Here is a 21,788-nt window from a genome sequence, read left to right as displayed (position 1 = left end):
TTACCATAGCACCGGGGTTCCTCCTCTTGACACTTGCAGGTCGTCTTTGTCTCCCAAATTGCCTGCGTCCCTCATCAGACATGAAACCAGGAGCCTGTGTGAAGCACAGATAAAGTGCTGTGTACAGATGACTGTCTATTAAACTGTCAGCTAAAGGTACATCATGGTATGTTGTAGGTTGTCCTGATAACCACTATTCTACTGTATAAGGCAAATGATAAAGAAATAGGTTGACTTTTTGGAAGGTTTATTGGTTTTCTTTCTGAGATAAAGTATGGGGAATTGCCTATAGTTCAGTGTAAGTAACTTCTTGTTCATATAATTGTACAAAATCAGACAAAATATAGGCTAGTTATTACCAGAAAGATTCCAGATATATGTTCAAAGTATTTTGTTATAAGGCTGATTGCAAATAATGTGCACAATATTCTCAGTTAAAATTTAAAAAGTATAGGTACTAGGAATGTAGTAATACTACCAACAGAAGGTCGACTGGCACATTTACTGGTGATTACAGTAAATAGCTTCACATACCAACAACAAAAAATAACTTGGGTAAAGGTTGCACTGATGGGAAGCAAGAACTTTGCATTTGAATAATAAATATGGTATAGATATTATATATTAATATTATGTATATATATATATATATATAAAATAAATTCATGGAGACTTTGTTCTTCAAATGGAAAAAGAGAAATTATGATTATTATTGAAGACATATCTAAATAAAACATGTAATGTACAGTAAACATCAAGGAGATTACCGGCTCTGTGGCGTTGTGGATGAGCTTCACTTGCTGATGTTGAGATGAAGAGAAACAAAAATCACAATGCTGTTGTCTTAAAAACTCAAAAAAGTTTGTTTTTTTTCAAAATAGTTGACTGAAATGAAAGTTTGACAAACTACTAAATACCCCATCCTTCGGAGGCCCGTGTCTTCCTCCCTGTAAAGCAAGTAACAGTCAAAATCAGACTTGCAGAGCTTTGATACTGCAATCATTGCTACAACGAGTTAAAAAAAACGTAGTCATTAGTATGCATTGATAATGAAAATAATCTCTATGACCTTTCTTTTAATTATTTAACTGTAATAATACTTTGTATTGAAATTGATTCTTCAGTTATCTTTGGCATCAGAAATATGTTCTTCCTCTGTAAGATTTTTACACCGAGGGTCAGTGGAATCAAAACATTTAATTAGATGGTGTAATTTAACAAAAAGTGATTAGTTTCTTAATTAAAGTTAATCAAGTCACTGAATCATATTGTTTACCTCCTTCAGGGGTACAGCAGTAGTGTTCTATGGATGAAACGCCACACGGTTAGTTGAAACTCTTTACTATTCAATGAAATCTGTCATGTCAAACATACAGTATACTGTATACACATGGTATACACCATTCAAAACTAAAAGAACAAATCAAATACTGCTTCACAAAAAAAACCTAAAATATAGACACTATATAAAAGTAACAGAAATAGGAGGGCACAGTTTCAGCACCCCCCAACTCTATGCACCTTCCAGCGTCCCTGGTCAGGAGTGAAATTAAGACTTTTATGAGACCCAATTAATTACACTTTTGTTTTGTTTTCATTTGAGTATATAGCTATGGTATCATTGTGAGCTTACCATTGCACTGGGGTTCCTCCTGTTGGGCTTCTTGCCTTTTGAAGGTCCTCTGTATCCAAATGGCCAGTCTATTACACCTGATCCTCCGTCTCCATCTTCTGGGGCTGGTGTCACTGACTGCACATCGTCACCGTGCTAAACAAATAGGTAACTCAATGAGAATTACTTCCCATGCAGTGGGTAGAAGCAGCTCTACACCTGTGTGTTTATGTACTGTATGTCTAAACCCTGTTACCTTAGAGTCTGAATCCAGCTTGGGTCCATTCTGCCATGGCCTCCTGGAGTCTGGCTTAGCAGCTACCGCTGACAAAAGTAAAGCTGCGATACACAAGAGCTGCATTACTTCTGAATAACCTGCAAGAAAACATTAGATTAAATTGAATTCTTACAATGAACCACACCATTGTATGCCCTTAAAACAGACCAGACATTTCACATAGCAAGTCACTTACAGTATAGCAGCAGTATATCTATTGTAACACAGTTGTGCTGGGTAAGTATGTTTGTGGCCCCTCATGCATTGGTACTTATAGCAGGCATCAGACATTGAGACACACCACACATTTCTCAAAACAAGACATCTTAGTCACGCTTAAATGTTTGCAAAACAGCAATTACTTCACACATTGTTCATTGTTGTCATATTACTAATTGTCTTTGATCCCTGTTCTTCGCAACAGTACATGAGGACAACAGTGGTTAATAATAATTAAATAAAATCTGAAAAGACAAAACCTCTTTAGATCATTTTAAATGGGTGTACTGTACATACTAATTTGCGTAGAAAAGGGAATAGCAGCAACTCATTTCCTAAAACAAAAGTAGGCAAGAAGAAATTCACACTTCATTGGGTGTTTCCTGTTACCTACCTAAGCCATTAAGTCACTTGATTTGCAATCACAAGACCACGTATTACCATGTGTGACATCTGTTTTCTGATTTGCCAATACTGAAGGGTGGAGAATAAAGAGAATGCACCTATAGTACACACAGTAAAAGTGTTACTGAAACTGATTAAGGCCTTGCAAGATTTGAATTTTAGACAAATCCAATGCACTAAAGGATATTGTTTATGATATGAGCTATAAAATTGATGTTAGATTAACTGGTGGGCTGAGCTGCATGTTGGTAAAGAGAACTGTGTGAATAGTTTTAAGAAGTGAACACAGTACATAGAGACCTGGATAAAAAAAAAGGTAAATGAATGCTACATTTCATGCAATCCAGGTATGGTTTCCATCTCTGATCATTAGCCACACCTTGAAATAGGGGCGGATTGGCCATCTGGCAATTCTGGCAAATGCCAGAGGGGCCGGTCAGATTTTTTTTTTATATATATAAAATAAATAGGACAGGTTTTTATCGCTTGCACAATTTCACTATGGTTCTAATAATAATAATAATAATAATAATAATTAAAGCTGCAAGCAGCAATGAACGGGCCCTCGCCTTCTTGCAGTCGGGGGTACTGGCAGACGCAACATCACATGTAGACCACACATTCTAAGTTTCATGTAAATCCGAATAACTTTTGCCAAGATACAACCGTTCATGTTTTAACAGCCACCTACAGGAAGTTGTTCCTCCATAACTTGCGCAAAATTCTTTTGATAACTTTTAGTCACAAGGGTCCACCGAGTATATATCCAAGTTTTCGTGCAGATTAGACTCACGGCCCAGGAGGAGTTAGACAAAATATGTTTCCCATATATCGCGCCATCTAATGGCTGATTCCCTCTAAATTTGGCATGGATGCTCAAGCCCCTATGCGGAACAACTGTGTCATGTTTGGTGTCAATCGGAATAAATCTTGGTAAGATACGCAACTTCCTGTTTCGAATACCCCCTACAGGAAGTTGGTCCTCTGTAACTTGCCCATTATGTTAGCTATCAAAATTCTTTTGATAACTTTTTATCACGAGGGTCCTCCGAGTCTATATGTCAGTTTTCGTGCCGATTGGACTCAGTTAGACAGAGTAGGTTTCCCATATATCAATATTTTACTGATTAATTAAAAACCAGCCATGACGAAAAACCTTGTAAAGTTCCGGGGCAATCGGAATAATTGTTTATTTTTTTAACTATCAAAATTCTCTGGATAACCTTTCGTCATGAGGGTCAACAGATACTACCTGCAAAGATTCAAGAAGATTGAAATCACGGCCTAGGACGAGTTCGAAAGAATGTAAATCACATGAAAAATGCATAATATAAAATGGCCGCCTTCCAGTTGGGTGGAGCTAATGAATGTAAATAGGAAATATATCAGCAATGATTAGAGCAATGTGGGTATTAAATCTGGTGAAGATCGGAGCAACTATGTCCAAGTTAAGGCCTTCCAGGCATTAGGGGGCGCTATGGAGCCCACTTACAGGTATGGGCCAAATCGCTGTACAGTCTCGTAAAGCTCCCAGGTGTTTATGTAGGTGCAAATTTTTGTGAGTTTTTGTATATACTGAGGCCGTCAAAAATGTGCCCAAGTGCTAAAACCAATTAGGGGGCGCTATAGAGCAACCATACCACTCCCAAGCCTAAATGTGAATTCAGATGAAAGAGTTTACTATTGTGCACATGGCTGCAAAATCTTGAGAGTTTTCGTGCATCCTAAAGTCCTCAAACAAGTGTTCGTAAAAAGAAGATTTTTACACGAAAACCGGAAAACCGGAAAAAATCGGAAATTATAGAATTTTGTAATTTTTTCTAAAAATAGCACCATGGACTTGAAGATGAGACCTATGTTCCCTCAAAAGTTGGTATATTAACTTATTACTTTTGTCCAATTTAAGGCGCACGTTAGGGGGCGCTATGGAGCCCCCTGGGTGAGTTTTTGTGCATGCTAACCCCCTCAAAAATGCGACGAAGAATTGGTAAAAATAATAATCCGACGAAAAACAATAGGTTCCTTCGCACTTTCAGGGCAAGGCACCGTTGGGGCCTTGCACTTTCATGCTCGGGCCCTAAATACTAGGCATTTGGCCAGTCAGCAACGGCCGGCCTGGGATGTTCAGTCAAAATCAAGCACGTCACCTTCAAACGGAATCTCCGTTTGCAGGGTTCAGGCTGTACCGGACCCTCCTGGTGATCCTGCTGCTCTGGGGGACCGGCTGCGCAGCGAGAAGCCGCTGCTGATGGGCGCAGAGCTTCGCCGGAGCTCCAACTGCTGTCTGTCCGCGCGGCCGTCTGACAGCATCAGTATTAAATTGAGACAGTTTCATTACCGGTTAAAAACGTCTCGTTGTCGCGTTAAATAGTAGTCTAATTCAGTGTTTTGGTACAGTTGGTTTTAACGCCTGATGCGAAGTGTAGGCCTGTAGGAGTACACATGAAAACCCTGAACAAGCAACATCGTTCTGCTCTGTCTTTCTGCTGTGCCCCATTCACGTAGTGTTTAGTTTTACACTATGTCGATTAAACTCTGCAGTTAATCCACGGTTCACATGTATGCATGAACTGTGGTGGTACAATACACTGTAGGCTATGTTCAACGTCACTGATCATTTTTGATCAATAGAATGTAGAAAACATTACACTTCACAATGTTTTGTATCCATAACATGATTGTGTTATTAGTATAATGTAGCAGTAAAAGCAGTAGCCTATGTAGGTCAATCCTACATTTTTCAACTTGGGAGCAAAATGTGCTCCTTGGGTGGAAAAAAGTTACCATAAAGCCCTGTTCATGCTATTTTAAACAACTGGACTTGGGGTCAAGTGTTGTCGTATCCGGCCCATGTCCCAGATGTGAAAGCCCTCTTACTGGACTACTGAATATAATAATATTCCATTATATTTAGTATTTTGAATTGTTACCTGCCACCAGAATTTTGTGATTTCCTTGTGTTGTGTGTGTTCCTTTGTGATATATATATATATATCTATATATATATAGATATATATATAGATAGATAGATAGATAGATAGATACATGGTCTAGAATGATGTGGTCAGAATGAATACATACATTGCCATAAATATAGACATTTTTAACATAACTTGGTGCCTAAAAATGTATCAGAATGCAGGAATTGAAGTCTTTTACCCTCAAAACTTTATATGTTCCCCCAAAGTCCAATTCTGAGCGAGGAACAACCCTGAAGTATAATCACAGCCATAAAAACATATTTAAATTGCAGAATTTGGAGAACGGAGAATGGAGAACCAGACAGACAATAAGCAGAAACACGAGAGAAACACAAACAATCAAATAGACAGCGACGACAAAGAACAACATATTGTAGAGAATGACAGTATACAAATGACATAATCAGGCAGTATGTATAAATTTGTTATAAACGTGTGCTCTTTAAAAAGTAGTAAGCATTGTTTGCCAGTTACTTACACTACATGTTTAAACATATGTTACATAAGGTACTGCCTATTATTATTTTACCATCTGTACACAAATGTAATAAGTGAATGCACGTGTCCGTGGGTGGGGCTGCATGGGCGTGGTGATGTGGGCTGGTGTGGCTACAGTGCCAGGGCTGAATTTTTGTCCCAGTCCGCCCCTGCCTTGAAATGTGGAGGTAGAGGATTTGCTAATATTTGCTGTTTCCCAACATTGCTGTATGCTAATGAGCTGACATCCACTCCCGTAACTGTATATAAGAAAGCTCCACATTCAGAGCAACACTAACAACCTCCTTGACTGTCTGCGAGACAATCTGCTGAAGTTGTGAAGACTTGAAGGTAATTATATGAATCCTTTGTGTCTGTATTTTCTGCATGAGGTTGCTGGTGATTTTGCTGATATTTTGCAAAACTGTCCATCTGAGCACATCTTTAATATTTCCTTTTCAACAGGTGTGATCACTGTAACCATGCTGAAGGTAGTATTTGTGCTTGGATGCCTCCTGAGCTTCACTTTGGCTCAGCCTGTAAGTGTAACATTCTCATATTCAATATCAATACCAGTGTTCTTATATGGTGATATCATTATTATTATTATTATTATTATTATTATTATTATTGTATTAGTATAATGCAGGCAATATCAAACTTGCACCTTGTGGATTTTCTACAGATGGATATGGAGCAAAAACGACTTGCTCGGTCACACTCCGGCTCAAACTCTGACTCAAATTCCAATGAGGTGAGTGCTTTCTCAAACCTCTACAACTCAATATTCAACTCATCTGAATCTCAATTTGTATGATGCATATTTGATAACAAATTAACATTTTTTATATATATATAACAGTAACATTTCTGATTTTCTTTAAGCGTATATACCGGCCACCTACAGTGACTACCCCGTCTACGGTGACTACCCGGTCTACGGTGACTACCCCGTCTCCGGTTACTATCCCACAGTGGATCAAGGACTTACTTGCCCTCCTCCAACAAACTATTCTTAAGTAAAATCTGGAATTTCGCTAGAGATCAATATGTGAATGAAAACCTGACCAAAGTTTCCTTTATCATTGCTTAGACCAAGACAATAAAAATGCTGAGACATCTTGTCAAATGACAGTGCACTCTGAAAGTGTGATAGTTACCCACTATGTAATATTGTTCAATTGCTAACATTGTACATTTAGACAGCTGAATAGTATTGATGTTAGCCATGACACACCCCATACTTTCAACAAAACATTTTTTTCTCAGTGTATGTACATACCAGCCAACTGCAAATACATAAAGAAAGCTTGTACAGAAAAAGATTATATACAGCAGAATTATCAGGAACTTCTGCACAATATGTGCAAGACAAAATAAAATAGGCTGCAGCCTCTGTCATACTGGTTGATAACATGTTCTATAATTGTTGCCTGTATCTCATTTGATATTTCTCTGTGCCTTCGCCTTTCTCTGGCTCTTCCTTGTCCTCTGTGCCCCCCTCTCCCTCTTCTTCTCCCCCTCACATATCACCCCACACTCTTATGCCCCCTCCTTTTGCACAAGCAGGCTCTTGCCCCTGTCTGTCTCCTGCATGCTCCGTATTCCACAGCTGTAAAATCCAGTCTAACCCTTGCAATATAAATGTCTTTGAGAACTAACTGGTTATGAGTTTGACCTGTCAGCTAAATTGGAAAGCATTTAGGTTTGGTTGCTCTACATTGTAAATAAATGTAATTGTTCCCTATCTAGCCTACTTCTATCCATCTGACCACTTTTACAAAAATACCATGTAACTATTACGTGTCTAATATATGTGTGACAGCTTGCTGCGATTGTTGGTTGCCCTATAACTCTAAGCATGTAGGGATTTACACAATGAATATGTGTAAAATTGCATTTGAGAATAATATGTTTCAATAGCAAACTTTTTTGATCTGCAAGGCTTACTCAGTGCATTTTGTGCCAAAGCAATTATAAATTAACATAGTCACATGAACAACTGACCCAATGTTCATATAAATAGTCATATTGTTTGAAAAAGTCATTCGACAATTGTTCCAAAGCAAGTGAGAAAAACTTGTAAAATCTGTAAAATCTATAAATGAATATTTTATTAATATTTATATTTTTAATATGAATATATTTATTGATTGCATCTCGCTTTAAATAATTCCAACTGTTACATTTTCTGCCTAACATAAACAGTAATGTAGTTTTTGAAGTTGTGTATTCTATTATATTAGATATCTAGATATTAATCCTGGTGTAAATTGGATATACAATTTTTACCTAAGTATATTTAAAATATGATGTCAATTATTAAAAGAAGCATGCACAAACAACATAAAACTGTACATGAATCATGTCCAGTGAACACCACTTCATTGTTTCCCAACACCTACGAGATTAGTTGTAAGTCTTGCATGAACAGTAGACAACACGTTTTAAGGATTATCCCCCAAATACATAATTTCATCACATCTCACACTTTTGAGAAAAATATAAAATCAAAACACCTTTGACAGCTGATTGGATGACTGAAGGCATAATATTTTCTTTAAAAAGTGCACCTGCAGTTCCTCAGACCAAATTTCCTGGACTCTGTATTTTACTTCCATTGTTGACATCACTCTTGACTTTGAATTTTTTCAAAGGCATTTGATCATTCTTTGCCACCTATTTGACACCACAATACTTTATTCTGACAGAACAACAATATTACATGAATGTTACTACATTAGTTATCAAAATAAATATGGTATATATATATATATATATTTATAATATATATAATATATTTGGTGTTGTCTAAAGTAATGTCAAACATCAATATTCTTATTTATTTTTATTTAACCTTTATTTATACAGGTAATCTCATTGAGACACTTGGTCACATTTGCAAGAGAGACCTGGTGGAGGATTAGCCACACCTTGAAATGTGGAAATGGAAGATTTCTTTATATTGGCTGTTTCCCAACAATACTGTATGCTAATGAGCTGACATCCATTCCAGTAACTGTATATAAGAAAAGCTCCACATTCAGAGCAACACTAACAACCTCCTCGACCGTCTGCGAGACAATCTGCTGAAGTTGTGAAGACTTGAAGGTAATTTATATGAATTGTGAAAACTGTGATTTTGCTGATATTTTGAAAAACTGTCCATCTGAGCACATCTTTAATATTTCTTTTTCAACAGGTGTGATCACTGTAACCATGCTGAAGGTAGTATTTGTGCTTGGATGCCTCCTGAGCTTCGCTCTGGCTCAGCCTGTAAGTGTTCTATTCCCATGTTCAATATCAATACCAGTGTTTTTATATGTTGATACCATTACTATTATTGTAATAGTAATATGTAGGCAATATCAAACTTGCAAATTGTGGATTTTCTACAGACGGATATGGAGCACAAACGACTTGCTCGGTCACACTCCGGCTCAAATTCCAATGAGGTGAGTGCTTTCTCAAACCTCTACAGCTCAACATTCAACTGAATCTCAATTTGTATGATGTATATTTAACAACAAATGTTTCTGATTTTCTTTAAGCCTACGGTGACTATCCCATCTACAGGGACTATCCCACAGTGGTTCAAGGACTTACTTGCCCTCCTCCAACAAACTAGTATTGCAGCACCTGCTACTACTACAAAGTAAAATCTGGAATATAACCAGAGATCAATAAGTGAATCAAAACCTGTATCGGACGGCATAGAATTTTGACATCAGCTTTGTTTTGTGTCAGCTTTTCACAACAACTGTTTCTTTCTCTTTTCAAATTGAAATGATGTTGTCTTACAGTAAATTCAATTAAACATGTGGCTCAAAATCACTTTATTCTCTGTAGTAGCAGACAAATAAACTTCATACATGAAAAACATGGAGCAAATATGTTTGTTTTTCTTACAATCCATATGTATGAGGAACATTAATGAAGCTGTGTAAAAAGTTGTGTATTTAGAACATTTTAGATAGATAGATAGCTAGCTAGATAGATATATATTCCATATACATAGATACAATACACAGATAGATAGACAGACATAGTTTCAGCAACTTCACTGTTTCCCAACAGCTACAAGATTAGTTGTACGTCTTGCATGAACAGTAGACAACACGTTTAAGGATTGTCCCCCAAATACATAATTTCATCACATTTCAGACTTTTGAGACAGATATAAAATCAAAACACCTTTGACAACTGATTGGATGATTGAAGGCATGATCTTTTCTTTAAAATGTGCACCCGCAGTCAGGGGCGTAGCACAAAACTCTGGGCTATAGAAAGACATTTTCTATGTACCCCTCCCCACATCCAACACCTATTCATTCTAGCATCTTTGTGGGTACTCAGTCCCCTTTCCACCCCCAGTCCGACACCCCTGCCTGCAGTTCCTCAGACCAAATTTCCTGGAATCTGTATTTTACCGTCATTGTTGACATCACTCTTGACTTTGAAGCATAAATTAATAAGCTATAAAATAAAATGTTTTTTCCTGTGTTTTGCAGATGTGCTTACATGATGTATGTGCTGAGAGATACTTATTGCTTCAGTATCGGTCACTTTACTCCAGCTATCAAACTAACCAAGCTTTGACAGCGTTGCTGCAATTTCTGTTGGCATGTCTTATGCCATGGAGGAGTATTACATAAATTATGTAATACTCCTCCAGCAGGAAAATGAGTCAACAAACTAGCAAACAGAGAAAAGCTGAATTCAAGATATGACAAATGTTTCTCGTGTTCAGCATTTATTTCTACTAGTAACTCAAAATAAAAAACAAAAATCATTACTGAAAAATCAATTAATGATCAAGATATGGACTATTTTATTCTTCGACAGACAGACAGACAGACAGACAGACAAAGTTTCAACACCATCACTGTTTCCCAACACATTTGTTAGAATGAGCCACCACATACAGTACATGGTTCACATTACATTATGTTTACAGCACATACAGTATGTCAGGTTGCGACTTACTGACCATTAAACATCATAACATAATTTGTGGGAGACAAAGACTGTCTTGAGTTATTGGTCCATATTACTGTAAAATCTGTAAATCAATATCTATTCATTGATTGCATCTCACTTTAAATAAATTGCATCAGTTAAATGTTCTGCCTAACATAAACAGTAGTGTTTAGAGTTGTGTATTCTATTGTATTTTAATTACATTAGATGTTTGTTTTAATGCATCGAAACATGTATTGAGCAATTTAGGTTCACTATCCTCTGTTCATTTCATTATAAAAGTAATCTCTGGCCTGGAGATACTGAACTCTAAGAGCTACCTTTGTCTATTGATTTGGTTTATCCAGATAACAATCTGTTGTGTTTACTTACCATGTACATTCCACATTACACCACTAGGTGGTGCTGTGAGTAATTTGACCGTACTCGTTAGACAGGAAGTACTGTAGTCGTTAGACAGGAAGTACCGTTGTTGTTGTTCTTACCAAGGGGGTAAGCTTCTCCTCACAATGCGTACCTCCTATGGCGCCATTTTGATGCTAACAAGCACTCACCCCCCGTTAGCATTCCATTTACTGCCATTCATTTTGACATCACTTTGACAGCGAATAACGTTACATCTGAAGCGTTTAAAGACTTTATTTTTCCATTGTTTATTTCTAAAGAAACACGACAATGTATAAAAGGCTCCATTACCTTGTATCTCACGTTATGGCTCCGTAGTACACGTTTTTGTAAAAATAGGCTAACGATTGTGTCATAACCACGGGACTTACTGTCACATAGTAGAGAAATTACCGTATAGTACAGGAGAAGCTCGCATGCAGTTTCGACTTACATTCGCTGTTTAAGTTTACTAGTTTAATTACTAGTGTTACATAGCATTTTAGTTAGCAATAATTAGCCTGTGTCCATGTTATCGCCTTACCTACGCTCCCCACTGAGCAAGCAACGTCTGTGGACGTACAAAACAGGTTGATATCCCGTCCGTCCAGGCCATGATCTGAACGTCCATTGACAGCCAGAATTAGTTGATTAATGACACTGGGAAATTATGTCCTCTCAGGCCATAATCTAGACGTCCACTAACAGACAGAACTAGTTGAGAATAGACGTTGACGCTGGCTATAATCTGGATGTCCATTGACAACCAGAATTAGTTGATAAATAACACTGAGAAAAATACCAAAGACAAAAGATGCCAGTTGTGGTGGATAGACAGCATGGCTAAGAGACAGCGTGCCTGTGTACCTTTCCATGGCCGTATAAATGTAACAGGAATCTGAAAATTGTCATTACTAGGGTTAGGGTTAAAAAACACAAAACTGTTCAACCGCTGAGTGTGAGATAACACTCTCAATACCTCACACCTCACAATACTGCACAACTTGCACAAACATTACTTAAGTAAGTTACTATTTAAGTAAGTTACATTTTATTTGTATATACGTTGTACATAATTTCCTGCGTATATCCTTTATTTCGAGCAGAGATCTTCAACAGGGGGTCCGGGACCCCTATGGAGTCGTCAGAATTACTGCAGGGGGGCCCCCAAATTATCATAATTTCAGTTTTGAGAATTTGAGTTCAGTTCTCAAGAAAATTTAAATACCGTAATATGAATCCAACATATTATTTGCAATATTATTAGCAAATATAAATCCGCTTCACAATTTGTGAATCAACTCCTCTGTAGACAGGCTAACTGGCCCTTAGGTAAGGTAGTCACTAAGCTCCACAGATACAGTTTATCCTAAGGATTCACTGTGCCACATGTGTGTTTACATTAAAACATGATTTATAAAATCATGCCAAAAAATATTATTTTAATAGCTTAGTATTCTATGCACTAAATAGGTATGAAAAAAGGCTTCAGGCTGACCTACACGTTATTGTAGGCCCAGTTTAATATGGGTACCTGATCTGTCTCTTTTACTTAAGGGGTCCTTGGCTTAAAAAATCTTGAAGACCCCTGATGTAGAGTGTTCTTGTATTTTATTTTATTTATTATTTATTATTTATTGTATATCTGTATGGCTGTATGCTTGCACCACCTGGTGAAGTGGTGCAAGCAAAACAACCTAGAGCTCAATGCTCTAAAGACGGGAAGAAGAATTCAGCCCCACCTGCCCCCATCACCCTCTGTGACTCCACAATTAACATTGTGGAGTCTTTCCGCTTCCTGGGAACTATCATCTCCCAGGACCTCAAGTGGGAGCTGAACATCAGCTCCCTCGTCAAGAAAGCACAACAGAGGATGTACAACCATCCATCCATCCATCTTCATCCGCTTATCCGGGGTCGGGTCGCGGACAACCTGCCAAAGACAATGATGGTGCACTTCTGCACAGCCATTAGTGTAGACATGTATGTAGACATGTGTTACATCATTGAGTCCATCCTCACATCCTCCATTACCATCTGGTACGCTGCCAGCACAGCCAAGGACAAGGGCAGACTGCAGTGTGTCATTCGGTCAGCTGAGAAGGTGATTGGCTGCAATCTGCCGCCGCTCCAGGACCTTTACGCCACCAGGACTCTGAAGCATGCTGGAAAGATTGTGGCTGACCCCTCCCACCCCGGGCACAAACTCTTTGAACCACTCCCCTCTGGCAGGAGGCTGAGGTCCATCAGGACCAAAACCTAGTCACAAGAACAGTTTTTTCCCCTCCGCCACTAGCCTAATTAACAAGACCCGGAAACCACCCTGACTCTCTCCACACTCCACCTCTGGCTCTACATGCCACTGTACTTTATCTGCTGTTCTGCTCTTTTTATCTTAATTCTTACTCTCTTATTTTTAATACATTATGTGTGTGTGTGTATATATATATATATATATATATATATATATATATATATATATATATACATATATTTATACTTGTTTGTTCTATTTAACCTGTTTGTTTAACTTATTTTAGAGAATGTGTGACATGCACCTACAACACCAAAACAAATTCCTTGTATGTGTAAAAAACGTACTTGGAAATAAAGCTTCTGATTCTGATTCTGTGTTGTGTACTTGCTGCTGTAGCACAGACATTTCTATATATCTAGTCTTTCTTAACATGTTTAAACATATTCACTGCTGTTTTAAAACATAAGTATAAATATGTTTAAAACATGCCATGAACATAACTTGTAATGTTGCTCTTCAATGTAAAATGTTCGATAAAATATACAAGGTGCTTCATCATGACGCTACACACATGCACACACAATGCATTTGTAGCATTTGTTTGGTTGCTTGTCACTCACAAATTCTTAAATTCAAAATAGCTACAGGTGATTGGGTGTGGAGGAGGAAAAGGGCTGGGGTTAACGAAATTGAAAAAAGGCGGACTGCAGAGGGTCAGAGGAGCGGTTGACAGAGAAGCAGACACACTGGGTAAGTTTTGTTTATTTATAATTTATTTAGCTAGATAATAAATAGACGGGTACTGGTTTTACTGAAGTTTAGTCGAGCTAATCAGTAGCTAACCACATATAGTATGAACTAGGTAAGCTGAAGTACGTTTACTTTAGTTGGACTTTGTTACCAGCTCATGCTAGAGCCAACATTAGCTTGTCAGCTTAACTAACGTTAGCATTGAGTGCTAACGTTATTGTTATAGCTAGTTAAACTGGAATCTTCAACTGGGTTTGTAGTTTGAAGTTGGTCCGTTTGAATGAAGCACATGAAGACAGACTGCCTGGCAGGTGATGTGTTTGTGGCCTCGTTTTTATATATTTTATCAAATGTTTTGAATTGAGCAGTCATTAACTTAAAAAGTCATCAATAGTGATCTACTGTGTACCAACAGGCCTATAACCATTACATAAGTTGTCACATTTACTGTGAGCAAACATTTTTATCCAACAATAAAATTAGTTCTAAACTGTCTCTGATGTGGGTAATTGTAGCTAACGTTACCAGTACCAAGGTGTGCTCAGGCACTGAAATGTTACACCATAATATTACTGATATAACTTCATGTGTTTTATATGTCAAAGGGATTTAACAAACCATTAAGAATAGACAGTGGTTAGATTATTTTAGACCTTGATACTTACTGTTGTGAAACTGAAAAAATTATGTATATAACTTTTTTTACACCATGTGTTTGCATCCCTGATGTAAGTGTGTATGTAATAATAATCAGGATTAAACAAATGCTGATTAAAACATGTTTCTTTGTTATTGTAGCTGCTGTCTTAAAGTGGGAAAGCAAGGGCACAGAACATATTTCCCGTGCGAAGGCAGACCACCTTACATGCCCCTGTACTGCAAGACAGCACCTCTTCTCCCTCCACAGTAGGCCTGCACGATATTGGAAAAAAACTGACATTGCGATATTTTTTTTCCTGCGATAAGAAAAAAAAGAATTTTTTTTACAAGATGACATACAGTAAATAGCTTTATTTGGAAATAATAAATAATTCTTGACTACTGATTTTCTACATAGAAAATACAAAAGTTTCTAATGTGAACCATTCTTTGTTGAACTTTAATGCTTTGCAAACAACCAGAGCAAGTAAGCACTGTGACTACTCTTCTGAAGAGATTTTGGAGAGGGAAAGTAGGTAAAAAATACACTGGTTGACTGACATGACACCATTGTATTCATATAATACTATCAATCCAGGCTAAAGTCAATGATATTAATAATAATGCATGCATGTTGCTTCCTCTAAATTTCAGGTTGTGGTCGACTAGCTGGGCAAGCTTGTTTGTTAGATAAATTTATCAACATTGATTGTGATTGGTGGTTTTGCTGTGCATGCAGAGCCTGCATGTAACACACTAGCAACAAACTGTGTATCCAAGAACACTTACATCAGTGTAAATTACGTTATACAGACACAGAATGCTGTTGTAGATAAGTGTTACGTTTCCAGCGTCGCAGCTCCGAACTGTAACGTTGGTTGTGACAGACGCCTTGTTTCTTTAGGCTCATACGTCACATACACACGTTGCCCACATGGCTATCTGTTTTAAAGGGGAAGGGTCGCCGGTAACATGTAAAAGGAGAATGGTGAAAGTTTACTTTTCTATCAAGCAGCAAAAAAGTTTTAACGTCAACATCGCAACGTCCTGCGATCTGACTATCGCGCATGTGCACATCGCAATGTTGAAGATGAAACAAAATATCGTGCAGCCCTACTCCACAGGCTGAGGAGGTTCAACATCGACTTCAGGATACTCTGCAACTTCTACAGGTGCATTATCGAGAATATCTGTCAGTACCCGATCCGTAACGCCTGTAAGATCCGTTCTGCGCATGCGCAGAAACTCAACGTGTTTTACAACACTGCCTGATCAGTTCTACACTTGCGCGAACACCGGCAAACTTCACAGCTCTATGCACGCATTGGCGTAAGGATGTTTGGATATTTCTGGTTACCAGAAGAAAACATTAGACAGTGACAGTAGACCGTTATGATGGCAGAGATGAAGTTTACAAGGTGTTTGCTGGAGTTGCCTAAAGTATCTGTTAATGATATACGGAGGGTCGTCTGGCCATCCAGTACAACACCATGTAGCTAATTAAATAAAGGCTTCAAATTGTACGTTTCATCATTTAACTGCAACTTTGAAGGTAATTTGCTAACGCTAGCTAGCCTGAGCTAGAAACCTTGCTTACGTGTTTTAAGTCATGACTCCGTCCTGCTTCAGGTTAATCATGCTTTAAATAAAGTTTAAGCATGTGTATACCTCTCACTTCATGTGTTTGTACTTCTATGAAAGTATCAGGTAAAAACAGGGCTACAAATGAGATCTCTGTGAGAGACCAGCAAACTCCTAGCAAACTATTATTTAGCTCAATGCTGGACATTTCAGCCCAAATTCCGGTCACTTTACTGTATTTGTATTTGTTTAGTATTTGGTTTAGAAGCCTTTATTGGTGATTTTTTTACGGTACAAAGTCCTGCTACATACGTAGCTACATATATAGCTAGCTATATATGCGCCGCTATGTCGCATTAGCATGCAGCTACAATAGTTAGCTATGAGTATGCTAACGTTAGATTGTAGTGGAACGAAGCAGCACTTTCTAACGTCAAAAATCGCAAATAAAGGCTTCTGAACCAAACACTACCCAATCGGACATGTTTCAGCAGGAATGTGACCCGGAATTGGGGAGAATTTAACAACATTGCCAGCTAAGATGACATGTTTACTGCCGTTAGCATGTAGCTACTATAGTGGTATACAGCAGTGGTGGCTGGAAGAGCTGTCATCCCGTCTTCAAAAGGACACTTATGTACGTTTACACTTCATCGCATTAATAATAAACAGTCTATGGTTATTAGTCAAGACTAAGTATTAAAAGTAAAAACATTAACATAAACAACACAACAACGACGTCGCTACACGGTTTTGGATCAGTGACAAGTCTCGATTGTTTGTAGCTATGACTATTGTATAATAAAGATTTAATAAAAAAATTGTGATGTTTGGTCGTAAAGTGTTTCAACGCATGCGTGGTACAAATCGCACAGGGACATTGTTAGTTTTCTACTACGTAATTATGCGCATAACGGATCTTACAGGCGTTACGGATCGGGTACTGACAATATCCTGACCGGCTGCATCACTGCCTGGTATGGCAGTTACTTCACCCTCACCCAGAAGGCTCTACGGAGGGTGGTTAAAACTGCACATCACCATGATGGAGCTGTCATCTATGGGGGACCTCAAAATCCAGTGGTGTAGGAAGAAAATCAGGATAATCAGAGACCAATATCACCCCAGTCAAAAACTGTTCTGCCTGCTTCCGTCCGGGCACAGTAGCCTTCCGCAGAATCTGGACCTGCACCGCCAGTCTCAGCTTGCTTCATCCCACAGACTAAGACAAAGCAATAATGTTGAACTCTTTAGCTCATCACAGGACACTTTACCATAATGATGTCACTTTACATTTTAATTACTTTTTACTCACTGTTTTACAAACTGTTTACACCTCTCTCTAAGGGACCGTTCGGTATTTATGGAATGGACCACCGGGGATAAAAATAGGGGAGGGTCATGTCTTTTTATTCTTTGTTGAGGGGAGGGTCACCAAACATTTTTTTGTCTAGAAGGGGGGGGTCACACAACTTTTGTATTCATGAAACAGCTAAATTTCAAAGTGGCTTGTTTGGTGCATATTTTTCCATGTAGCTCTCAGTCTCAGCCCCCGCTACCAGATGGGTCTGACCCATGAGTTTCCCCTGGTGGCTGAAACGGGTAATTGCATTGTTTGGGAATTTGTGTGGAATAATTATGTTTGGCATGACCAGACATTTTATAAATATTTTAAATAACACAAAACAACTAAATGGTGCTAGGTAATACATCTTTCATATACTGCTTTAGTAAAAAAAATATTACCTGGCTGATGATGGGAGCAGCAGGACACAAAAAACGAAAATTACTGTTGCACAATGTCTGGACATCTTGCTGTGCCAACGTTGCAATAAAAGTTTCCTAAATGCCATGTATATACATTTACTAATTGATTGCGGGTTTTGTGTAGATTTGGACTTTTATATGTTTATTCCACTTTGTTTAAACGGCGAATGTGGAGAGGCCTCGTTCACCTGTTTGGAGCTGGCTGACGCGGAGGCCTTGCTGGATACACCGTATCATTTACCTTTTTGTGGATCTACTGATCGCTGTGGATTACTTTTTTTCGTGTCATTGGATTACGGCAAAATACGGATTTTTTTTCTTAACGTGTCTTAACGTTTTATGGTTTGATTGCACTTCGTTTCTGTGTTTAGAGAGGCATCTCAACAGAATGTAGGTCCAACACTGATTGGTCACTGTTACATTTTAGTTGAATTTAAGCGTCGGGGCATTCCACCACCGTCTGTCTATTGCGTTCCAAGACAGCCGTGCCGCAATTGGATTGCATAAGGGCGAATTGTTAAATTGTTACAATGTAATTTAAAATCTCATTCAGTGAAAGAGGTTGAAGTGCCTGAATATACACTTCTGCTTGTGGAAGGAACAGACACTCCTGATACGATACAATGTACAGTGGACATTCAAGTTGCACAGATTGTGAAGACAGTGAAATTAACTGTGGACACTGGTGCTTCAGGTTCAGTCTTACCCAGATGTATCTATGAGGAACATTTCAAGGAAGCTCCTCTCCAACATACTTCTGTTCGCCTGGTGACATATTCGAGAACACCTATCAACGTGCTGGGCTGTATGCAAGCAACCGCTCATTGGGATGGCGTTAAAGGTCCAGTCAACTTCTATGTTGTGGACTCAGGGACTGCACTGATGGGCATGGATCTAATATCTGCTCTCCACCTGCGCATCAAGGGCAATACTGTGTACTCACCATCTACATCAGCCTCTCCTCCACCATCCACAGTGTCAGTGGGGCATCTGACCACACATCCAGCCGCACCAACAACTATAGGATGTGCTATAGGATTCATGCATCAGGTGAAGATTTCACCAACTGCTGTTCCTGTGCGTCAAAAGCTGAGACGCCTTCCTTTCTCAGTGAGATCTGCTGTGTCAGAAGAGCTGAACCGTCTCCTCTCAGCTCGTGTGATAGAGCGCATTGACTCTTCTTCTTGGGTCTTGCCAATAGTGGTCACACAGAAGAAGACTGGAGGAATTCGAATGTGTGTAGATCTTTGCGAGCCCAACAAGGCAATCATCATAGACAGTCACCCTCTTCCTCACATGGAGGAACTGCTCGCCACACTGACAGGAGCTACTTTACTTTCAACCATAGACCTGGAAAGTGCATATCACCAAGTACCGCTTCATCCTGAGAGTCGGGATTTAACAGCTTTCATTACACATGAAGGGCTGTTCCGATCAACGAATCAAACCTGACACAGAGCATTTGCAAGCGTTCACACAGGCCCCTCCTCCCAAAGATGCTGCCAGACTCCGCTCTTTTCTAGGTATGCTGTCTTGGTATGGGAAATTCATACCAAACTATGCCACAGTGGTAGAGCCACTCCGCGCTTGTCTGTGTCAAGACGGCATATTTGAATGGACTGATAAGGCTGATAAAGTGCTTCCTCGCAGTGAAACAGCTGCTCGTTGACAGCCCTGCACTTGCTTTATTCAACCCAAACTTTCCAACAATAATTTCAACAGGTGCATCAGATTATGGCCTGGGTGCCGTGTTCACACAGCTGGATCCAGATCACACGGAGCGCACAGTGGCGTTCGCATAAAGGACACTGACATCGGCCGAGAGAAAATACTCAACAGTGGAGAAAGAAGCTCTTGCCTGCGTCTGGGCTGTGGAGAATTGGAGGACATATCTTTGGGGCCGAAAATTCACACTTCGCACTGACCATCAGGCCCTTACAACGCTCCTCTCTACAAAAGGGGCTGATCGAGCAGGGATGCGTATTGCACGTTGGTCTGCTCGTCTCCTCTGCTTCACATATGGTGTCGTATACCGTGCCGGAACATTGAACCATACAGCTGATTGCCTCTCACGCTTACCTCTGCCTGCTGCTTCTCCTCTTACCGCAGACATGGAACCTGACCTGGTGGCCTTGTTGTCAATGACCCCTATATCAGTGACTGCTGGTGAGTTTGAAGATGCTTCCTCTTCCTGCTCCGAACTTGCTTCTCTGCGTCAGCAAATTAACCAGAAGTGGCCTTCTTCTGTGAAGACGGTGAATCCAGTGTTTCAGCCGTACTTCAAGATTATGTGAAGGACAACTTGGTGTTTCAAGGGTCACCCCTAGTTGTGCCTGTCTCCTTGCGCAGCACGCTCAATTCCCTGGCACATGAAGGTCATCAAGGCATTGTGCAGACAAAACAGAAACTGCGCAAGCTTTACTGGTTCCCAGGTATGGACGCGCTGGTTCGTTCTGAGATTTGTGTCAAAGGTCAGACAAGTCTGCAAGAGTTTTTGATGCACCATTGCAGCCTGTACCCTTACCTGAGGGCCCATGGCGTAAGCTAGGAATATATATTGTTGGACCCTATAAATAGCACGATCAATCACCAAGTAACGCAGGATTTAATCAGTTTAATTGCTGATGTAAATTGCAGTGTTAGTGTTTCTTTGCATACTATGATTTTCTTTTTCAACAAATGATCAGAAATACATTACAGTACAATACTATCATTGTAAACAAATGTAGACTTAAATAAAATGCATTAACCAATTATTTGGAGCAAATTGTCCTCACTCAAATGTGCGTAAGAGTGCTCTTGGGTGTTCATAGAATTCGTTCTTAGCTAAGAACAAATCCAAGATAAGAAAACAGTGAATGTCAGAATCTTCGTAAAAAGTGCGTAAGTGGGGTTTAAGAACACATTTCTTCGTAAGAACGGTTGGTGAATGAGGCCCATTGTTCTTGCTCCTCCGGTTGTGACAGTTTCCCTTTGCCAATCTCAAATGAAACAGCACTGTGAGCTCACACTCCCTTATTCAAAGAAGGGGATAGAGGGTGAGTACGGAAACCAGTGAATGTTCCGAAGGGACATCAGAAATTCTCTGCACCCATCAAGATCAAGAGGCAAGTGGGTCCTAGCACCTACATCTTGGATGATTGGAAAACCTGGCATCTGTACTCGTCAGACTTCCAGAGGTTCTAGCTCAGCCAAAGACTGGTTCTGAAGATACAGCTGAGCCAGGAAATGACCAAGAAGCAAGAGACCGTCCTTGAGACTTAAAGAATTAACATTAAATGTTTGGACTGTGATACTTGGTTCAAGGAAATTGCCTTTAAGAACTAGTAAACATCTTTGGCATTCCTTCAATGCAAATGTATCTCTGTTAGAACAGGTATAGTGTTAAAATGATTGGCTCAGGTTATTAGAACATTTTAAGTTGTTATAAAAAAAGTTATATTTTTATTCTGCCTAAGG

General features: G+C 39.1%; 2 long non-coding RNA genes across 2 annotated transcripts; both read left to right on the top strand.

The window, feature by feature from the left end:
* The first annotated feature begins 6,196 nt into the window (after positions 1-6,196).
* LOC144530059 (uncharacterized) lies at positions 6,197-7,632 on the top strand. Its single transcript, XR_013503079.1, has 4 exons — positions 6,197-6,322; positions 6,437-6,510; positions 6,657-6,725; positions 6,857-7,632. It is a non-coding gene; the product is annotated as an uncharacterized LOC144530059 (long non-coding RNA).
* Positions 7,633-9,005: 1,373 nt separating this feature from the next.
* Positions 9,006-9,426, top strand: LOC144530053 (uncharacterized). Its single transcript, XR_013503078.1, has 3 exons — positions 9,006-9,082; positions 9,174-9,247; positions 9,370-9,426. It is a non-coding gene; the product is annotated as an uncharacterized LOC144530053 (long non-coding RNA).
* The last annotated feature ends 12,362 nt before the right edge of the window (positions 9,427-21,788 follow it).

Source organism: Sander vitreus, chromosome 2 (genome assembly GCF_031162955.1).
Source record: "Sander vitreus isolate 19-12246 chromosome 2, sanVit1, whole genome shotgun sequence".
Taxonomy (NCBI): Eukaryota; Metazoa; Chordata; class Actinopteri; order Perciformes; family Percidae; genus Sander; species Sander vitreus.
Note: the sequence above shows the minus strand (reverse complement) of the source record. Positions and strands in the feature narration are given on the sequence as shown.